The following is a 14,036-nucleotide window of genomic DNA, read 5'->3' as shown; positions in this document are numbered from 1 at the left end:
CAATCTGCAGAGACTGTTTGAGCAGCCTTTGTGCAAGTGACATTTCATTTACCTGCGTCAGGTTCTTGGTCTGTAATTTTAAAGAGCATTGGGGGGATTATGTTGGAAATCAGCCAGGCTGAAGCCATTAAAATGGCTGTGATCAACAATTCAGGATCTTTTCTGAATGTAAGGAAAGCTCTGCTTGGCATAATTATTTAAAGCCAAGGTCACAGAAAGTATTTAAACCTTTGAAATTCATCATTAAAGGATTAATTTTAACTCAGGAAGACATTGTCATTTTTGCTTAAAAATGGAATTTGAATCTCAATTCTTTTCTTTCTTTGATCTTTTTTTTTTTACATGTGTAGTATAGCAAAAGAAAAGTTAACTTCTTTACATCCTCAAATTAAAGTTACAAATAATCCTTCATGGGGCAATATCTTTAATAGTCTTGAATTGTCATTTCTGTCAGAAATACTGTTTTTTTAAATTTGTTGGATTTTTTCTATTTTTCAAAAAATTTACTAATTTTCAACTATATTAACTGCTATTGAATTTATTATTTTTTTTTTAATTTAACCTACATCCCTATTTTTTGCCTCTAATCTGAAGAGCACATGTTAAGTAAAAGATAGGAGGGGAAAAGAAAAAAGCATCTCTGTTGAAAAGTCTTTCACAGACATGTGAAAATACCTGGCATTATCTTCAAATCTCCCTTTCCCATTCTGCTTCCTTTCTGTCTTCCAAATGTAGGGCTGTGGAAATTGGCCACAAGGTCTAAAAGTCAAAGCAAGTTAAAGAGCAGCCTCCATTTAAAGCTCAAAAGTAACAGTTTCAGCTAACTTAGTTCAAATCTTGATCCTGTTACAGTCCACAGAACTTTGATGAAGGAGATTTTATCCAAGAGGGGGGAAAAAAAAAAAGCAGCATCTTAGTAACAGCGTGAGCCTTGAAACCTGTTTTTTAAAATCTTTTTCTTTTTCTACCGGATCTTGAAATTTAGGGCAATATGGGAGAAAAATTTGTTCTCTAAATCTAGTTTTTTTTCCTGCCAATTCCGTGAAGATTGCTTAAAAATCCAGTGGGAAGCTGAATTTCAGTGTTTAGGCGTGGAACATCTGACTGTCCAGATTTTCTGAAGGTCAGTCCATTCTCAAGCGAGGGATCTCATTCCTCTGATCTCCTCTGTGAGTAATGTTGATTTCTGTGTGGATTGCTTTGTGGCACTGTGGACATGAGGAAATACAAAAGAAATGGTTCATACTTAAGTGAAAAGAAAAATAGAAGTTAAATTGGGTAGAAGGAGATGCAGGATTCCTATGGAATTTCCCTCCCCGTAGTCCTGCTGCTGTGGGGGTGGGAAGGAGGAGAGTGAGGGGCAGAAACAGAGGAACAGTTTTCATTACAACACACTGAACATTGAAATAGTTGGTAATTCCAGGCAGCTTTTTAATATTTAGGGACACATAATTTATTGAGGTCTTTAATTTTCTCTTGCTTAAAAATCTTGACTTTAAAGCTACTACATTTTTTTATTGTAATATTAGTTCCTGAGTAATCCCTAAACACTTCAGGCTTCATCAGGATTGATGTCCTTTGGAGATTCCAAGGGCAGCATTAGGATTGTCAACATGCATATTTTTTTTTCCTGCTTTGTTTCTGTAAATAATGAGTGTAAAGTTTTAAGATCATTTTTCTGTGAAGTCTTGAGCCACATTAGGAAAAAATCCTTCCCTGTGATGAAGGGGAGGCCCTGGCCCAGGTTGCCCAGAGAAGCTGTGGCTGCCCCTGGATCCCTGGAAGTGTCCAAGGCCAGGTTGGACAGGACTTGGAGCAACCTGGGCTGGTGGAAGGTGTCCCTGCCCATGGCAGGGGTTGGCACTGGATGAGCTTTAAGATCCCTTCCAACCCAACCCATTCTGGGATTCAGTGCTATTTGGGAATACACGGAGCTGCAGTTGGGCTCCTGATTCCAGCAGGGACAGGTGTGTTCCAGGTTGCATCAGGAACACTCCTCAGCCAGGTGGAATGGGCTGTCCAAGGTGATGAGCATTCCCAGGTTTGCCAGGAAGGACTAAAAGCAGAGACAAACCGTGTCTAAGTGTGTGCAGATGTGAGCCTTGGCACTGCTGCTCTTTGCAACGTCCATCTGTGGTGTTTCCTTGGCAGAGGAAAGGAGCATTCAGAAAGCACAACCCAGGCAGAGCAGTGGCCATGCTAACAGTGCTCAAAGGGAGCAACCTTGGAACACTGAAAATATCCTGTAAAAAAGCTCCCTTTGAGCAGCACACTCGAGTAAATTGGAGTGGGAGAAGATGATGATGGGTTTTTTTTCTCATCTCTAAATAATTTTCGACATTTAGCTTTTTTATTGATTTCTTTTCTATATTTGAATAGGTATTTTGACTCATTCTGTTAAAGGTTTATGCAGGTTCCAGGAACATCTAATTCCCTTTCAGTGCTGCTTTTCTTGTGGAGAAGTAATTTACATTTTTGTGTCTTGACTGTGCTGAACACACATGATATTTGATTACAGGATGAAGCTGTAGTCAAAAAAAAAAAAAAAAAAGAAAAAGAGTTAAACACTTTAATTTTGGGACTGAAATTCTTCTGATGTGAGTACAGTTGTGAAATGGTCCCTCTGGAGAGATGGGACTTCAGGATGACATCAAACCTGGCCAGAGAGCCATGCACGTCATGCCTGTAGACTTTAATGATGTAACAGTTAGTTGTGCTCTGAGATTCCTGTTAGCTTAAATAAAATTTGACATTCACAGTATTATCTAGTCTATACCTGTTACAATCACTCCACCTAGAACTGGTGGGAAGTCCACATAAAATTAAGATCCCTGGGGACTTTAAAGTTAAGGTCACTGTGTAAGTGACCACTTCCTAATTAGGAATAACTCTTTTATATGATGGTTATGTTGTAATATAATGTTTTTGTAAATGTTTTCAAAACTCTTCAGGCAGTGTCCTATAATTGGATGCTCAGTTTTTGAGCTACTTCTTGCATACAAAATCCCAAATAAGGTGCTGATAATGTGCCCTAGGGAACATTTCAGTCCTTCCTTCAACATCAAGCTTTGTGCTGGGGATGAATTACCTGCCCAGCACAGCCCTCGGATACAGTCCAGTTGGATTTAGTCCTTGGGAATGTTTTCCTGCTGCATGTGTAGGAATATCTGTAATTCCCAGTGTCTGTTCTGGCACTTGGTCTCAGTACTGGTGCAGGTGATGTCACACTGTTCAGCACTGGCAAAGAATAGGAGATGAAAGGAAAGAAAATGAATCTTCAGGGGTGAAAGGTGCTCCAAGAGATACTTGATTAAAAGGCTTGAGTTCCCCCTGAGCCATTACTTCTGCTCACAAAGTACCAGCATTGTGTGCTTTCCATTTGTGAGTCCTGTCTCTCCTGCTCTTGTTCTTCTCTGTCAGCTCTGCATTTCATTAACCACCAAAACCAGTTCCATCTTTGTCCCTGAGACCTTCTGAGAATGGGACCATCTCAGCAGCAGCTCTGTAGGTTCCTGCTTAGGCCTCTCAGTGTGGTGGAGTCTTTGACCTTTCACTCCATGAATTCCAACACTCCCAGCCCCACTGGAGATAACCCTCTTTGTGGGAGCATCCAGAGGAACTGTTTGCACACTCCTTGCAGCAATTCCCTGGTTGTTTACGTGGGGGCAAATAGCTCAGCCATAAAATGTGGACCTGTTTTCTTCCCAAGTGTAATGATATCATTAAATTGTGTCTAATTATGATGTAGATGTTTGTCTCCTTGCTGAATGAGTTCAGGATCTCTACCAGTTGTCTGTGTGCCATTTTTTTAAATGTTTGTTTGAATCTGTTACATCAATTATTTAGCCTAGACCTTAGCTATGAATAATTTAAAGAGCCTCCAATTCTTACCAAGAAGAGTTGGATGTTTCCCAACTCTCTTAACATTTTTCACTGTGATCCAAGAACTATTGTCTATGATATTATCTCTCTGCTCCAGAGTAGGAATATTTTTATTGTTTTTGCTTTGTAGAGTCTGTGTACATTAACTTACATTTGGTTCTTGAACATTTCTGACACAGTGTTAGTGATTCACCAACTAATATTAATAAAAAGGAGGTTAGCACTTTGGCTTTGTTGGAGAAAACCTGGCAAAAGCCTAGAAGATCAAGAAAAAAGGAATTTCAAAAAGAGAAAAGGTTTTTAGTGTGTGTTAGCACAAGAAGAGCAGATTATTTAATCTGTCTTTATAGTACCTTTGCAGCAAATCCTGCAAAAATATTTTGCTTTTAGATGGAGGAAGAAGAGCAGTTTTGTCTCCAGTGTGTCCCCTTTTGCACTGCTCCTTCTGATTCCTCCAAAAAAAAAGGAAAGAAAGATGATAGTGGACCAGGAACATGGTCACAGGAATGGCATCATCCCTCAGGGAGCCATTTGGAAGAGTCTTCAATCACCGGAGCCAAATGTGAAGAAAAGGATGGTAGAATCATCTCAGGGATGTTTCACTCAAATAAGACTAAACAGAATTTATGGCACTCTCCTACTGGAGATATTTCAAAGCAAGAGCTGCAGTTATTCACAGAGTTGCTCTGCTTCTGCCTCCTTTAAAAAAATTAACATGAAAACTCAGAAAAAACTGAACCAGAAAACCACAGGTCAGATTTCTGCTCACCAGCTGTATTTATAAATCTGGTTCCACAGTCAGGAACCAAGAGAAGTTGGTGTAACTGTGGGAAAAAAGGTCCACCCAAGAGCAATAGGCTCACTTTTTAATATCTTCATTAATGTTTGAAGGGAGATCAAGCACCATTATTTGCATTCACAAATCACAATATAGAGTTAAAAATTGAAATGGCTGATGCAATGCTGTTAAGAAATGAGAACCAGACAAGAGCTAAATGATAAACTATGACAAAATATGGAATTAAAAAGATAGCTTTCAGCAGGGCAGGGACTGATATAATTAAAATTAGAGGTCTATCATATGGCCCATCTTTCAGTGCACTTTACTGATGTCTTGTCATATGAATTAGAGTTGGGTGGTTGTTTGAGAAGTTTGGTTGGCTTTTTAGGGTTTTGGTTGTTGGTTTTTTTTTTAACCAACTGGTGTTAATCTAAAGGATCTGTTGAAGAAGCATTCACAGGTGGGGTTTTTTTGTCTTCTCTGTCTCCTTTTTCTTCATTAAGTCTGTGTCCAGACACCACTCTGGTTCTGCAGCACCAGGGCATACTCTTCTTTTTATCAATTCCATGACATCCAGGTTGGAGCCTTTGGAGTACATTCATAAGATCAAGATTCACAAAGTCATGGAGATGGTGGATAAGGTGAATGCTGAGGTTTTTCCAGTGGCAGAATGACTGTTCTGATTATTTTTCCAATATTTTCCAGGGCCTTTCTTCACTCTCCAAACAACCTGTAACACACCAACTTTATCTTGCAATACACAATTGCTTATTATTTTAACTTTGTTAAGTATTTTTAAAAGCCTGATTGAATCATTACCTCATTATCTCCCTTTTTCCCAATACCTTGTGTCCTGGAGAAGGCTGATTCCTCATAGATACAGTTTTCTCTGATCTACCAATTTTACTTATCCTTACAGGGATATCCTTACATATCCCAGGGTATGTTATAATATTGGGAAAAACATTGGCTGTTTTCCAGTTCAGTACTGATTCCAATGTGAGATTACTGGGGTTTTGGCTTTTTTAACAACTCAGCCAATTAATTTTCAAATTATTTCAGAGTTATTGAATGAACACCATCAGGTCTGAGTTCCTGGTCAGGGCTGACAGGGCAGGTACTGGATCCTGCTCCCTGCAACCATCACTGCTGGTTTCACTGGGGATCCTTCATGGTTTGGGTTGTGCAAACAGCAGTAACTGGTGTTTGTTACTTGGAATTAAAAGCAGGAATTTCTCCTGCATCCCATGCCATGAGCTCCACTTCTTACTCTGGTTGGAAGTTTCTGGGGTGAAGCATCCCTGACACAAGACCTTCTCAGGTCCCCCAAACCCAACAGTCAGTGCAGGCCAGCCCAAAAGCTGCCCCATGGAACGTGTCCATCACATCTATGTTTAGGTGAGCACAGTAAAAAATTCAAATTTAGGAAAAATGCCCAGTGGTCAAGACCAAACTAATATAAAACATCTTCATTGCATATTTAAATTCTGGCACAATTTGAAGACATTGTTTACACACATTTGCTGTTTCTTCCTTGTAGTAGAGAAAAACTGCAGGTGTTTTTCTTTTTCTTCTTCTTTTTGGAGGAGAAGGAGTGTTTGGGAAATAGGGAAGTGGTAAAACAATGCTATTAGTCCTTCAGAGTTTTTCATATGAAGAAAGAAAAGTGTTCCAAAATGACTTGCTTAGAGCTGCAGAACATGTCACAGAGTAAAACCCACCTTCATTAAATGGGTGAAAAAGAATTCTAATTGTTTTGAAGTTCTTATGATCAGTCTGCATATGCTTCATTGTAACGTGATACTAAAGTGCCTCAATTATGGTTTGTATATTTTGGTGCCAGAAGGGTTTTTTTCTTATGCTAGATTATTAAGTTCTGTCAGCTGCTGGGCTGTCATATAGAGATACAGTAAATCACATTATATTTTGTCATGGATTACACAGAGCAATAAATTTGGGAACAGAGATCAAAGTAGTTTCACAATCACATCTGAGTGTAGGAGGGGTGTTTAACTTGTAGAAAATCTGATTTAGGTGAAACTGTTGCAGTTCTTGTGTGAATTCGAAATGAATTTGAGTGTTTGCTTGAAAATGAATAAGGTACAAATCCCCAAAAGAGTCCTCCTGTATTTAGTTCAGAGGAGTTAATTCTGACCTACAGCTGCAGGATGGAGAAGGGATAAATAATTAAACACTGGGAATGTTCAGAGTCTCCCAATGTCTTATTTATGTTTTTAATTGCTTGATGATTGAGCAATATATTCCATTCTCCTTTTAATTGGGCCTTTGCTGGACTTGCACAGTTACTCATCGTTGCATTAATGGGCTCTGGCTCCGGGAAGTTGTCGCTCTTTTGGGGGAGCTTTGTTGTATTTAAAACTACAAAAAGTAATCCAGCATAATCTTGCTAAGGAACGCTGATGGCTTCAGATCATAGATTTGTTCAGGGATTTGGTTGTATTTTCAGTGTTTGTCTTTCCAACTGTAGAAGCTTAACTTTTTGGGGGCTCTCATCTAATGATGTGATTTCATAATACCGAGTTAGCTTAGTGATACCGAGTTAATTTAGTGGTACAGTCTTCTTGTTTCCAGTTTTTCTTCTATTTAACACAAAAGATTCTCTCTCCAAATGATACATAGGACGTTTTTCTTGCCATTCATTATGTTCAATGCTTGCTACTTCCACGAAATTCAACTTAAAACAGCAATGCAGCATCTAAAAAAACAAAAACCTCATTGCTATCCCTTCATAATTCTTTCAGGAGCCTTCTAGTCTTTCCTTGGCTAAAATCAAGGAATGTAAACTTAGCTGATACTTAGTGATAAAGTGCCTGAGTCTTGGAAATCTCCAGTTTCTGAAAGAATCATGTATTGTAAAGCTCCTGTTGAATAGTCCTTAAGTGAGTCAAGTCATGGATCAGTGTCACATCTCAGAACTGCTGCCTTCTGTTTGTGGAGGAAGTTTTAGCTTTGACTTGCATCTTCAAAGATGTTTAGCAACCTGTCCCTTGGTGATTTTACTGGGTGTCAGCTGTTTGGGTACCAAAAAATCTGGGCCTGACTGACTCTATAAACTTCTTTTATATTAGAGTGGGAGAGAGCCAGAGCACATGAGTGAGAGAGGGGCCTGTGCAGCAGTGCCCAAGTGTTCCTGAGGGATAAAGGCAGCTTGTAAAAGCCCAGATAATTCCTGTTGGGTGCATGTTTTCTTTGTTAAAGCTCTGAAAAAGAATGTGCCACTGCTTTTGATATAATGTCTTAAACCCACTTTAAATAACCATCTTCATGTAGTTGGACAGAACAGAAGAAAAGCAGGAAATCTTAAAAATCGTAATGCAGGAATGTATTTGTGCTGTACCAGATTTAGGTGTGTAGATGAGGGGAAACTGGGCTTCAGGACCCTACAGTGGAGAGTGTTGCATTCTCCACATCTTCACCAGGTTTACTTAGTTCATATTCTTTGAGTGTTGAGCCAAAGAAGGGATCGTGCCGTGATATAAAAGCCACCTGACCCCAAACTGACCCAAAAGTTGGTGTGAATAAAAGTCAACGAGACCCAAACTGTCCAGTGTGATGGGTGGCAGATGAGAAGCAGTTGCCTATATTATGATCATCTGAATCTGTTCATTTGCAGGAATCTCTGTCGTCACTAAACACAGCACTGATTTCGCCGATAGTCATTTCCCAGGTGATTGATGAGAGGGAATCAAAGGAAAATCAACCTCCTGTGCCTGTGCTGTCCATGATTCCCAGCCCAGTGCTTATCACACAGAGCAATCTTTTGGCAAAATGTCACAGAGCAGCTTCAGATTAGGCCATAATTCACTATCAGTCCTTTAAATGCCTGATCCGTGCATCTGTATCATCTTATATAAAGGATAGTTCAGGCATTAAACAATTTCATGTGGCAAACCTAGTCTATTAATCTGATTTTTAAAGCTTTCTCTCATATACAAGGCTTGTATTTTAGGCCAAGTCGTGCAGTTTGTTTTCAAAAAGGTGCCTGGCTCACTGCAGTAGTGACTGGAAACCAGCATTTGTGATGTTGGGAAATATTTAGATGCTCAGTAAATCCATTTAGATTGCATCCTAGAGTAAGGATGGTGTAACTGCAGCTGGAGTCTCACAGAAGAATTTTTGGGTGAGCTAAATGTCTGTATTTAATTTCTCTCCATAATTTCAGAATTAATAGAAATACACGGTTGGTTTAAATGAAAAGTCTGGAATTCAGAGCTTTCCTAAGGCACAGTTTGCAGAAGAAGTTTCTCAGAGGGCCCCCATTAAGCACAGAATTGCAATGTACTGCAGAAAGGCAATTCTCTGGACAGGTAGTGTCAAATTCATTTCTAGTCATTCTTGCTTTTTTTCCCCCCAACTAAAAGTACTTTGCACATGAATGAGAGGGTTTTTTTCTTTCCTCCTAAAGATGTATGTTTAAAGGAAAAAAAAAAAAAAGAAAAGATTTATAGACCTCCAAAAGTGAAATGTAAAATAGAATATTAATAGGATTTGGGGATTTCTATCATTCAGTTTCAAAACCCTTGAAGTCATTTGGTACTTGACTAATTATTCTGTTAACATCATTTTGGATATTCAGCTACTTTTAATGGTCTTTTGGGTGGTTCAAGTTCCATATTTGAACTGGTGTGCTGTTTGCAGTGTTGAACAGAGATTCAGCTTTCATTTGGTATCTGATTAACGGGAAGAGCAGTAGGAAGAACAAGAGTATTGGTGTAGGAAGTCACCCACTGTCAGTATTAGAGGCACATAAAGAAAAATACATGTTTCAGGCTCTGAGGTCAAAGTGGAATTTTTATGTACAATCAGATGAACTTAAAAGGTGATCTGCTCATCTCTGAAGTTTAAACAGATACTCCACAGAGAATTTAAACTTACTTAATAACAGAAATTGCCACTGCTAACCATTCTGAAGGTCATTTTCTTTTGACATCCATCAAATTACACAATCTTGAATTTTGGTACAAAGCATAATGCTGTCAAACTTAAATAGAAATATTCCAGAATGTGGAGTGGTGTGTTGTTTTTTGAGGTAAATGGGCCCCATTTACATTAGTTCTTTGATGTTAAATTCCTTGCTGCACATCAGAGAACAGTTGCTTCTTCCCTGGAGCAAGTTTTCTTTCTTCTTTTCCCCCCACCCTTTGATTTTTTTCCTCCTTTTTTTTTTCCCCTTTTTTGGGGGGTTTTGTTTTTTTTTTTTTAACTTTGCTTACACTTTTATCTAACTAATTATGGAGGATCAGCTTATGTATGGCCACATTAATCTAGTTGCAGACATTTTGAAAAATGATTCTTTCATAGCTGGTACCCTAAACAGAAAAGTTCTTAAATTTGCTTTACTATTAGTAAATATGGTTGAGTATATATATATATATATGTATATATATATGTATGTATGTATGTATGTATGTATGTGTGTATATATATAACCCTCTAGTGAGAGTTATGAAGATAGAGAATCATGGAATCATTTAGGTTGGAAAAGACCTTTAAGGTAATTGAGTCCAACCATAAACCCAACACTGCCACTAAATCATGTCATAGAATCCCAGAATGGTTTGGGTTGGAAGGGACCTTAAGGCTCATCCAGTTCCACCCCCTGCCATGGGCAGGGACATCTGCCACAAGCCCAGGTTACTCCAAGCCCCATCCAACTTAAATTAAAAGTCCCCTCAAATACACCTTATACCTTAAAAATAGCATATAAATACTTTGTAATTAGGGTGGAACAAGTTGTGCTTTTGCAGTGTGGTCCCATCATAGATCCTTTGCTCTTTTGTTCTTAATAATTCTGCTCAGTTTCATGAAAGGAGAAAATGAAAAAGGGGCTGTATTAGAGTAGCACCCACTAATTCAGACACCACATCTGTAGTGCTAATACCATTTTTAATTTTTATGTGAAATGTTTTGTTGAAGTCGATGCAGTTTTGCTCAGCAACCACAGTATGATGCTTTAAGGCTTGTTAAAGAATTACAGTTGGTTTTTAAAACCAATTAACTGTAACGAGGACATAATCTTTTTAATGCAAAAGTCCTCACTCTGTAATACAAAATAACTGCATGTTAAATTGTCATAATCAGATAATTTTAGCTAAAATACGTATTAACTGTGTGAAACTAAACAGAAGTTAATTTTTGAATCGGTGGCATTCCTCTATGGCTTATCCAATTTAAACCTTTTTTTCATTACAAAAATGGATATTACAGTTGATGCTTCTGACAAGTTTTTGCCAAGTGGGAATTTCAGCAGCCACCTTTTGCACACAGAAAACCGGTTCCAGACCATTAACTGGATTTGCAGCGCTGCCCATTGCTATAAAAAGAGCTCGGCTTTAATGAAGGCTGGCTGACCCTCCAAATGTTCACCTTGCACTTGGGTTCTTATTCATTATGTTTCTGAAATAGCAATAACCTGAAAGGGAGGGAATGCCCTTAAAATAACGCAGAAGCAACTCGTGAGCCGAGCAGCCGGTTGGAAAAGCAGGAGCCCAGGAAACTGCTCTGTGTGTGTGTGCACCAGGCCAGGGTGAACCTTCTCACTTGTCAACATAAATGGGATATAAATCCTCCACTGTACACAGCTATGTGTGTGTTTACTTTGCTGGAACTCGTTCCTTAAAAAAAAAAAAGGAGAGTAAACAGGTTTTTGGGGTGTAGCAGAGCTGCACGTGCCACAGGGAAGGAGGTTTGTGCCTCCCGTGGCTGCACAGCAACAGCCTGTGTAAAGAGGGATTAAACTGGTTTTGTCACAGGTTTTTAAAAAGGAGAAGCTTCATATTTCTGCAGTAAAAGACGAAGTGGAGAAGAGGGCTCCCAGGCATCCCCAGGAGTCAGATCTCTTCAGCTGAGCAGTGCTGGAACCTGTGGGCTGTAACTCTGCCTTCTGCAGAGCTGTGCTGGTGCTGCTCGTGTGGGTTGTGATGATGCAAGACCTGTCAGGTGTTGCAGGTGTCAGAGAAAAGCTGGAGTCAGCAGGAATCACAGAATGGTTTGGGTTGGAAGAACCTTAAAGGTCATCTCATCCCACCCCCTGCCATGGGCAGGGACACCTTCCACCAGCCCAGGTTGCTCCAAGTTCTGTCCAACCTGGCCTTGGACACTTCCAGGGATGGGGCAGCCACAGCTTCTCTGGGCAACCTGTGCCAGGGCCTCCCCACCCTCCCAGGGAATAATTTCTCCCTAATATCCCATCTAACCCTCCTTCAGCTCAAGGCCATTCCCTTCTTGTCCTATTGCTACATGCCCTTGACAAGTTCCTCTCCAGCCTTCCTGTAAACCTCCTTTAGGTACTGGAAGGGAGTGTCCATAGGTTTTAGTGCCACAGAGCTGCCATAGCCAATTTTAGAGAACTGGAGCCAATCCTGGAAGCTTTGGGATCTCAGTACCTCTGGAATTTAGACCTCTCAAATAGGGATGTTTGGGGCTGCAAGTGAATGCAAGAATCTGTGGTTTGTTGATGGCTGGGAGACAACTTATAAAATATTTTGCTAATTGGAATTTGTTAAAGCCATTGTAAAGTAAAATGTTGCAACTCCCTTTAAGTAAACTGGTGGGATATACTGTCTTTGCCTTCAGTTAGGAATAAAGCACCGAAATTCAGCGTTTCTTTCCTTTGGGTCACCTCTGTCGTGTCTCTCAGAGGTCAGCCTGGTTCTGCTCAGTGTGAACAAACAAATTCTAGTTTGTTTATGGAAGTTATGAGTGGGTTTTTTATTATTTATTGGGATTTCTTCTCTGGGTTCAGGAGGTTATAAAGCTGCTTCTATGAAAGATGAGGACTTTTACCCCAGGCAAGTTGAGCGAGAGCAGCTGTAACGTGATCTGTGCAGTGCCTTGCTGAGGAGTGTCTCTCCCTTTCTGGGAGTAACAGTAATTTATACTATTACTGTAATTTATTTTTTGCTTTTTTTCCCCCTAAAGATAAACTGACAGTTTCAGTCACTTTATGTTATGCAGTGGTGGTAAAACATCATCTGAAACTGGACTGCAATACAATAGAAAAGTGTTAACATTGGTCAGCTGAGTACAAAGAGAAATGGAGCAGGACAGAGCTCTCTGGGTTAACTACTGTGTCACCACACGTTTTATTTATGCACTCCCATGATTTACCCTCACTGTATTTGTGGCACACTTTGAATGACAAGTGTAGAAAAAGTGAAATTTAATTTGTCTGGTGCTCCAGAATTATTCTATATGCTGTTTTAAACCAACAAGTGGTGCCATTACCTCTGTTTATAATGAAAAACAACTGAAGTGTGTTCTTAAAAATGGGGGTAAGTTATCAAATTATGGTGGTAAGTTACCAAATTTGTTAATTGATAAATGAAGTTTGATAACTGAGTCTTAGTAATTTGAGTAGATTCCTTGGTACCAACAAACACATGAACTAGAGATGTCCGTATGCTTCATAATCTTGGAATTTGAAGGGATTCAAGATCTTCAGTGGCACATCATGTGAAGTTGAGGATTCCTTTGAACTGGCTGTAATATACTTACATTAAGCTGCACCTTACAGAGCTGCCCGGATTGCAGGGGATCATTCCAGCCCTACCACACTCTGCAGCCTTAAGCTCCGAAATTTATAGCCCGGTGAAATCAATAAGAACTGTTTGCTTGACTGAAATCCCTGGGGGTTGCAGAAATGGAGTTTTCGATCTTAAAACTGGATCCAGGCAGGGTTCAGAGGCTTTGGGGTCCCCCAAAGTCACGGGGCAGCGGCGGGAGCCGTGTTTGGGTGCTGGATGCTGTGCCGGAAAACTAAGGACGACAGATCAAAGGTTTGAGCAGGAGGTCAGATAGGTTTTGAAAACTTAATCAGCTTAAATTTGCTTCAGAACTCAGCTGCGTAATGTTCTGTCCCCCCTAAGAAAATATTTGTCTTAGACACCTGTCCTGGAGTTTTAGAGCCAAGAAGACGAGAGCGCTCAGCAGTTCACCTGAGGACAGCGTGGTGGGGCTGGGCTGGGCTGGTTGCTGCAGGAAAAGTACAAGTCAGAATTCTGTCCTGAAATGAAATAGAATTTATTTTTGTATTAATATCATTATTATCAAATTATCTCTGCAATTAAATTATCTGGGGGGGGGAAACGTTAAGAACTATTTTTCCTGCAGTTATTGAAATATTTGCCTGCTGGATTGTGATATGACAAAGCAGCCTTGTTCTCTGTTTGTTTTATTGTCTGAGTTGTGAAAAAAATGCTGGGAGAAGGAAAGAGCTGTATGTCCAAGAGCTGGTTCAGCTGTATCCTGGGTCGATTTTCAGTGTAATCCCCACCTTTTCATGAGAAGGGACATGCAGTGGGACAAAAGGCAGTTGCAGGCACAGCCCTGATATGTGAAGCTGTGTCCACCA

General features: G+C 39.8%; 1 protein-coding gene across 3 annotated transcripts in view; it reads left to right on the top strand.

Moving 5' to 3' along the window:
* Positions 1-14,036, top strand: part of CEP112 (centrosomal protein 112) — a 155,777-nt gene that overhangs the window by 97,132 nt on the left and 44,609 nt on the right. The gene's annotated exons all lie outside the window — the stretch shown is intronic.

This window comes from Pipra filicauda, unplaced genomic scaffold (assembly GCF_003945595.2).
Source record: "Pipra filicauda isolate LSUMZ 115617 unplaced genomic scaffold, ASM394559v2 scaffold80_size11013439_pilon, whole genome shotgun sequence".
In the NCBI taxonomy this organism is placed as follows: Eukaryota; Metazoa; Chordata; class Aves; order Passeriformes; family Pipridae; genus Pipra; species Pipra filicauda.
This window is presented reverse-complemented; position numbering and strand designations above follow the sequence as displayed.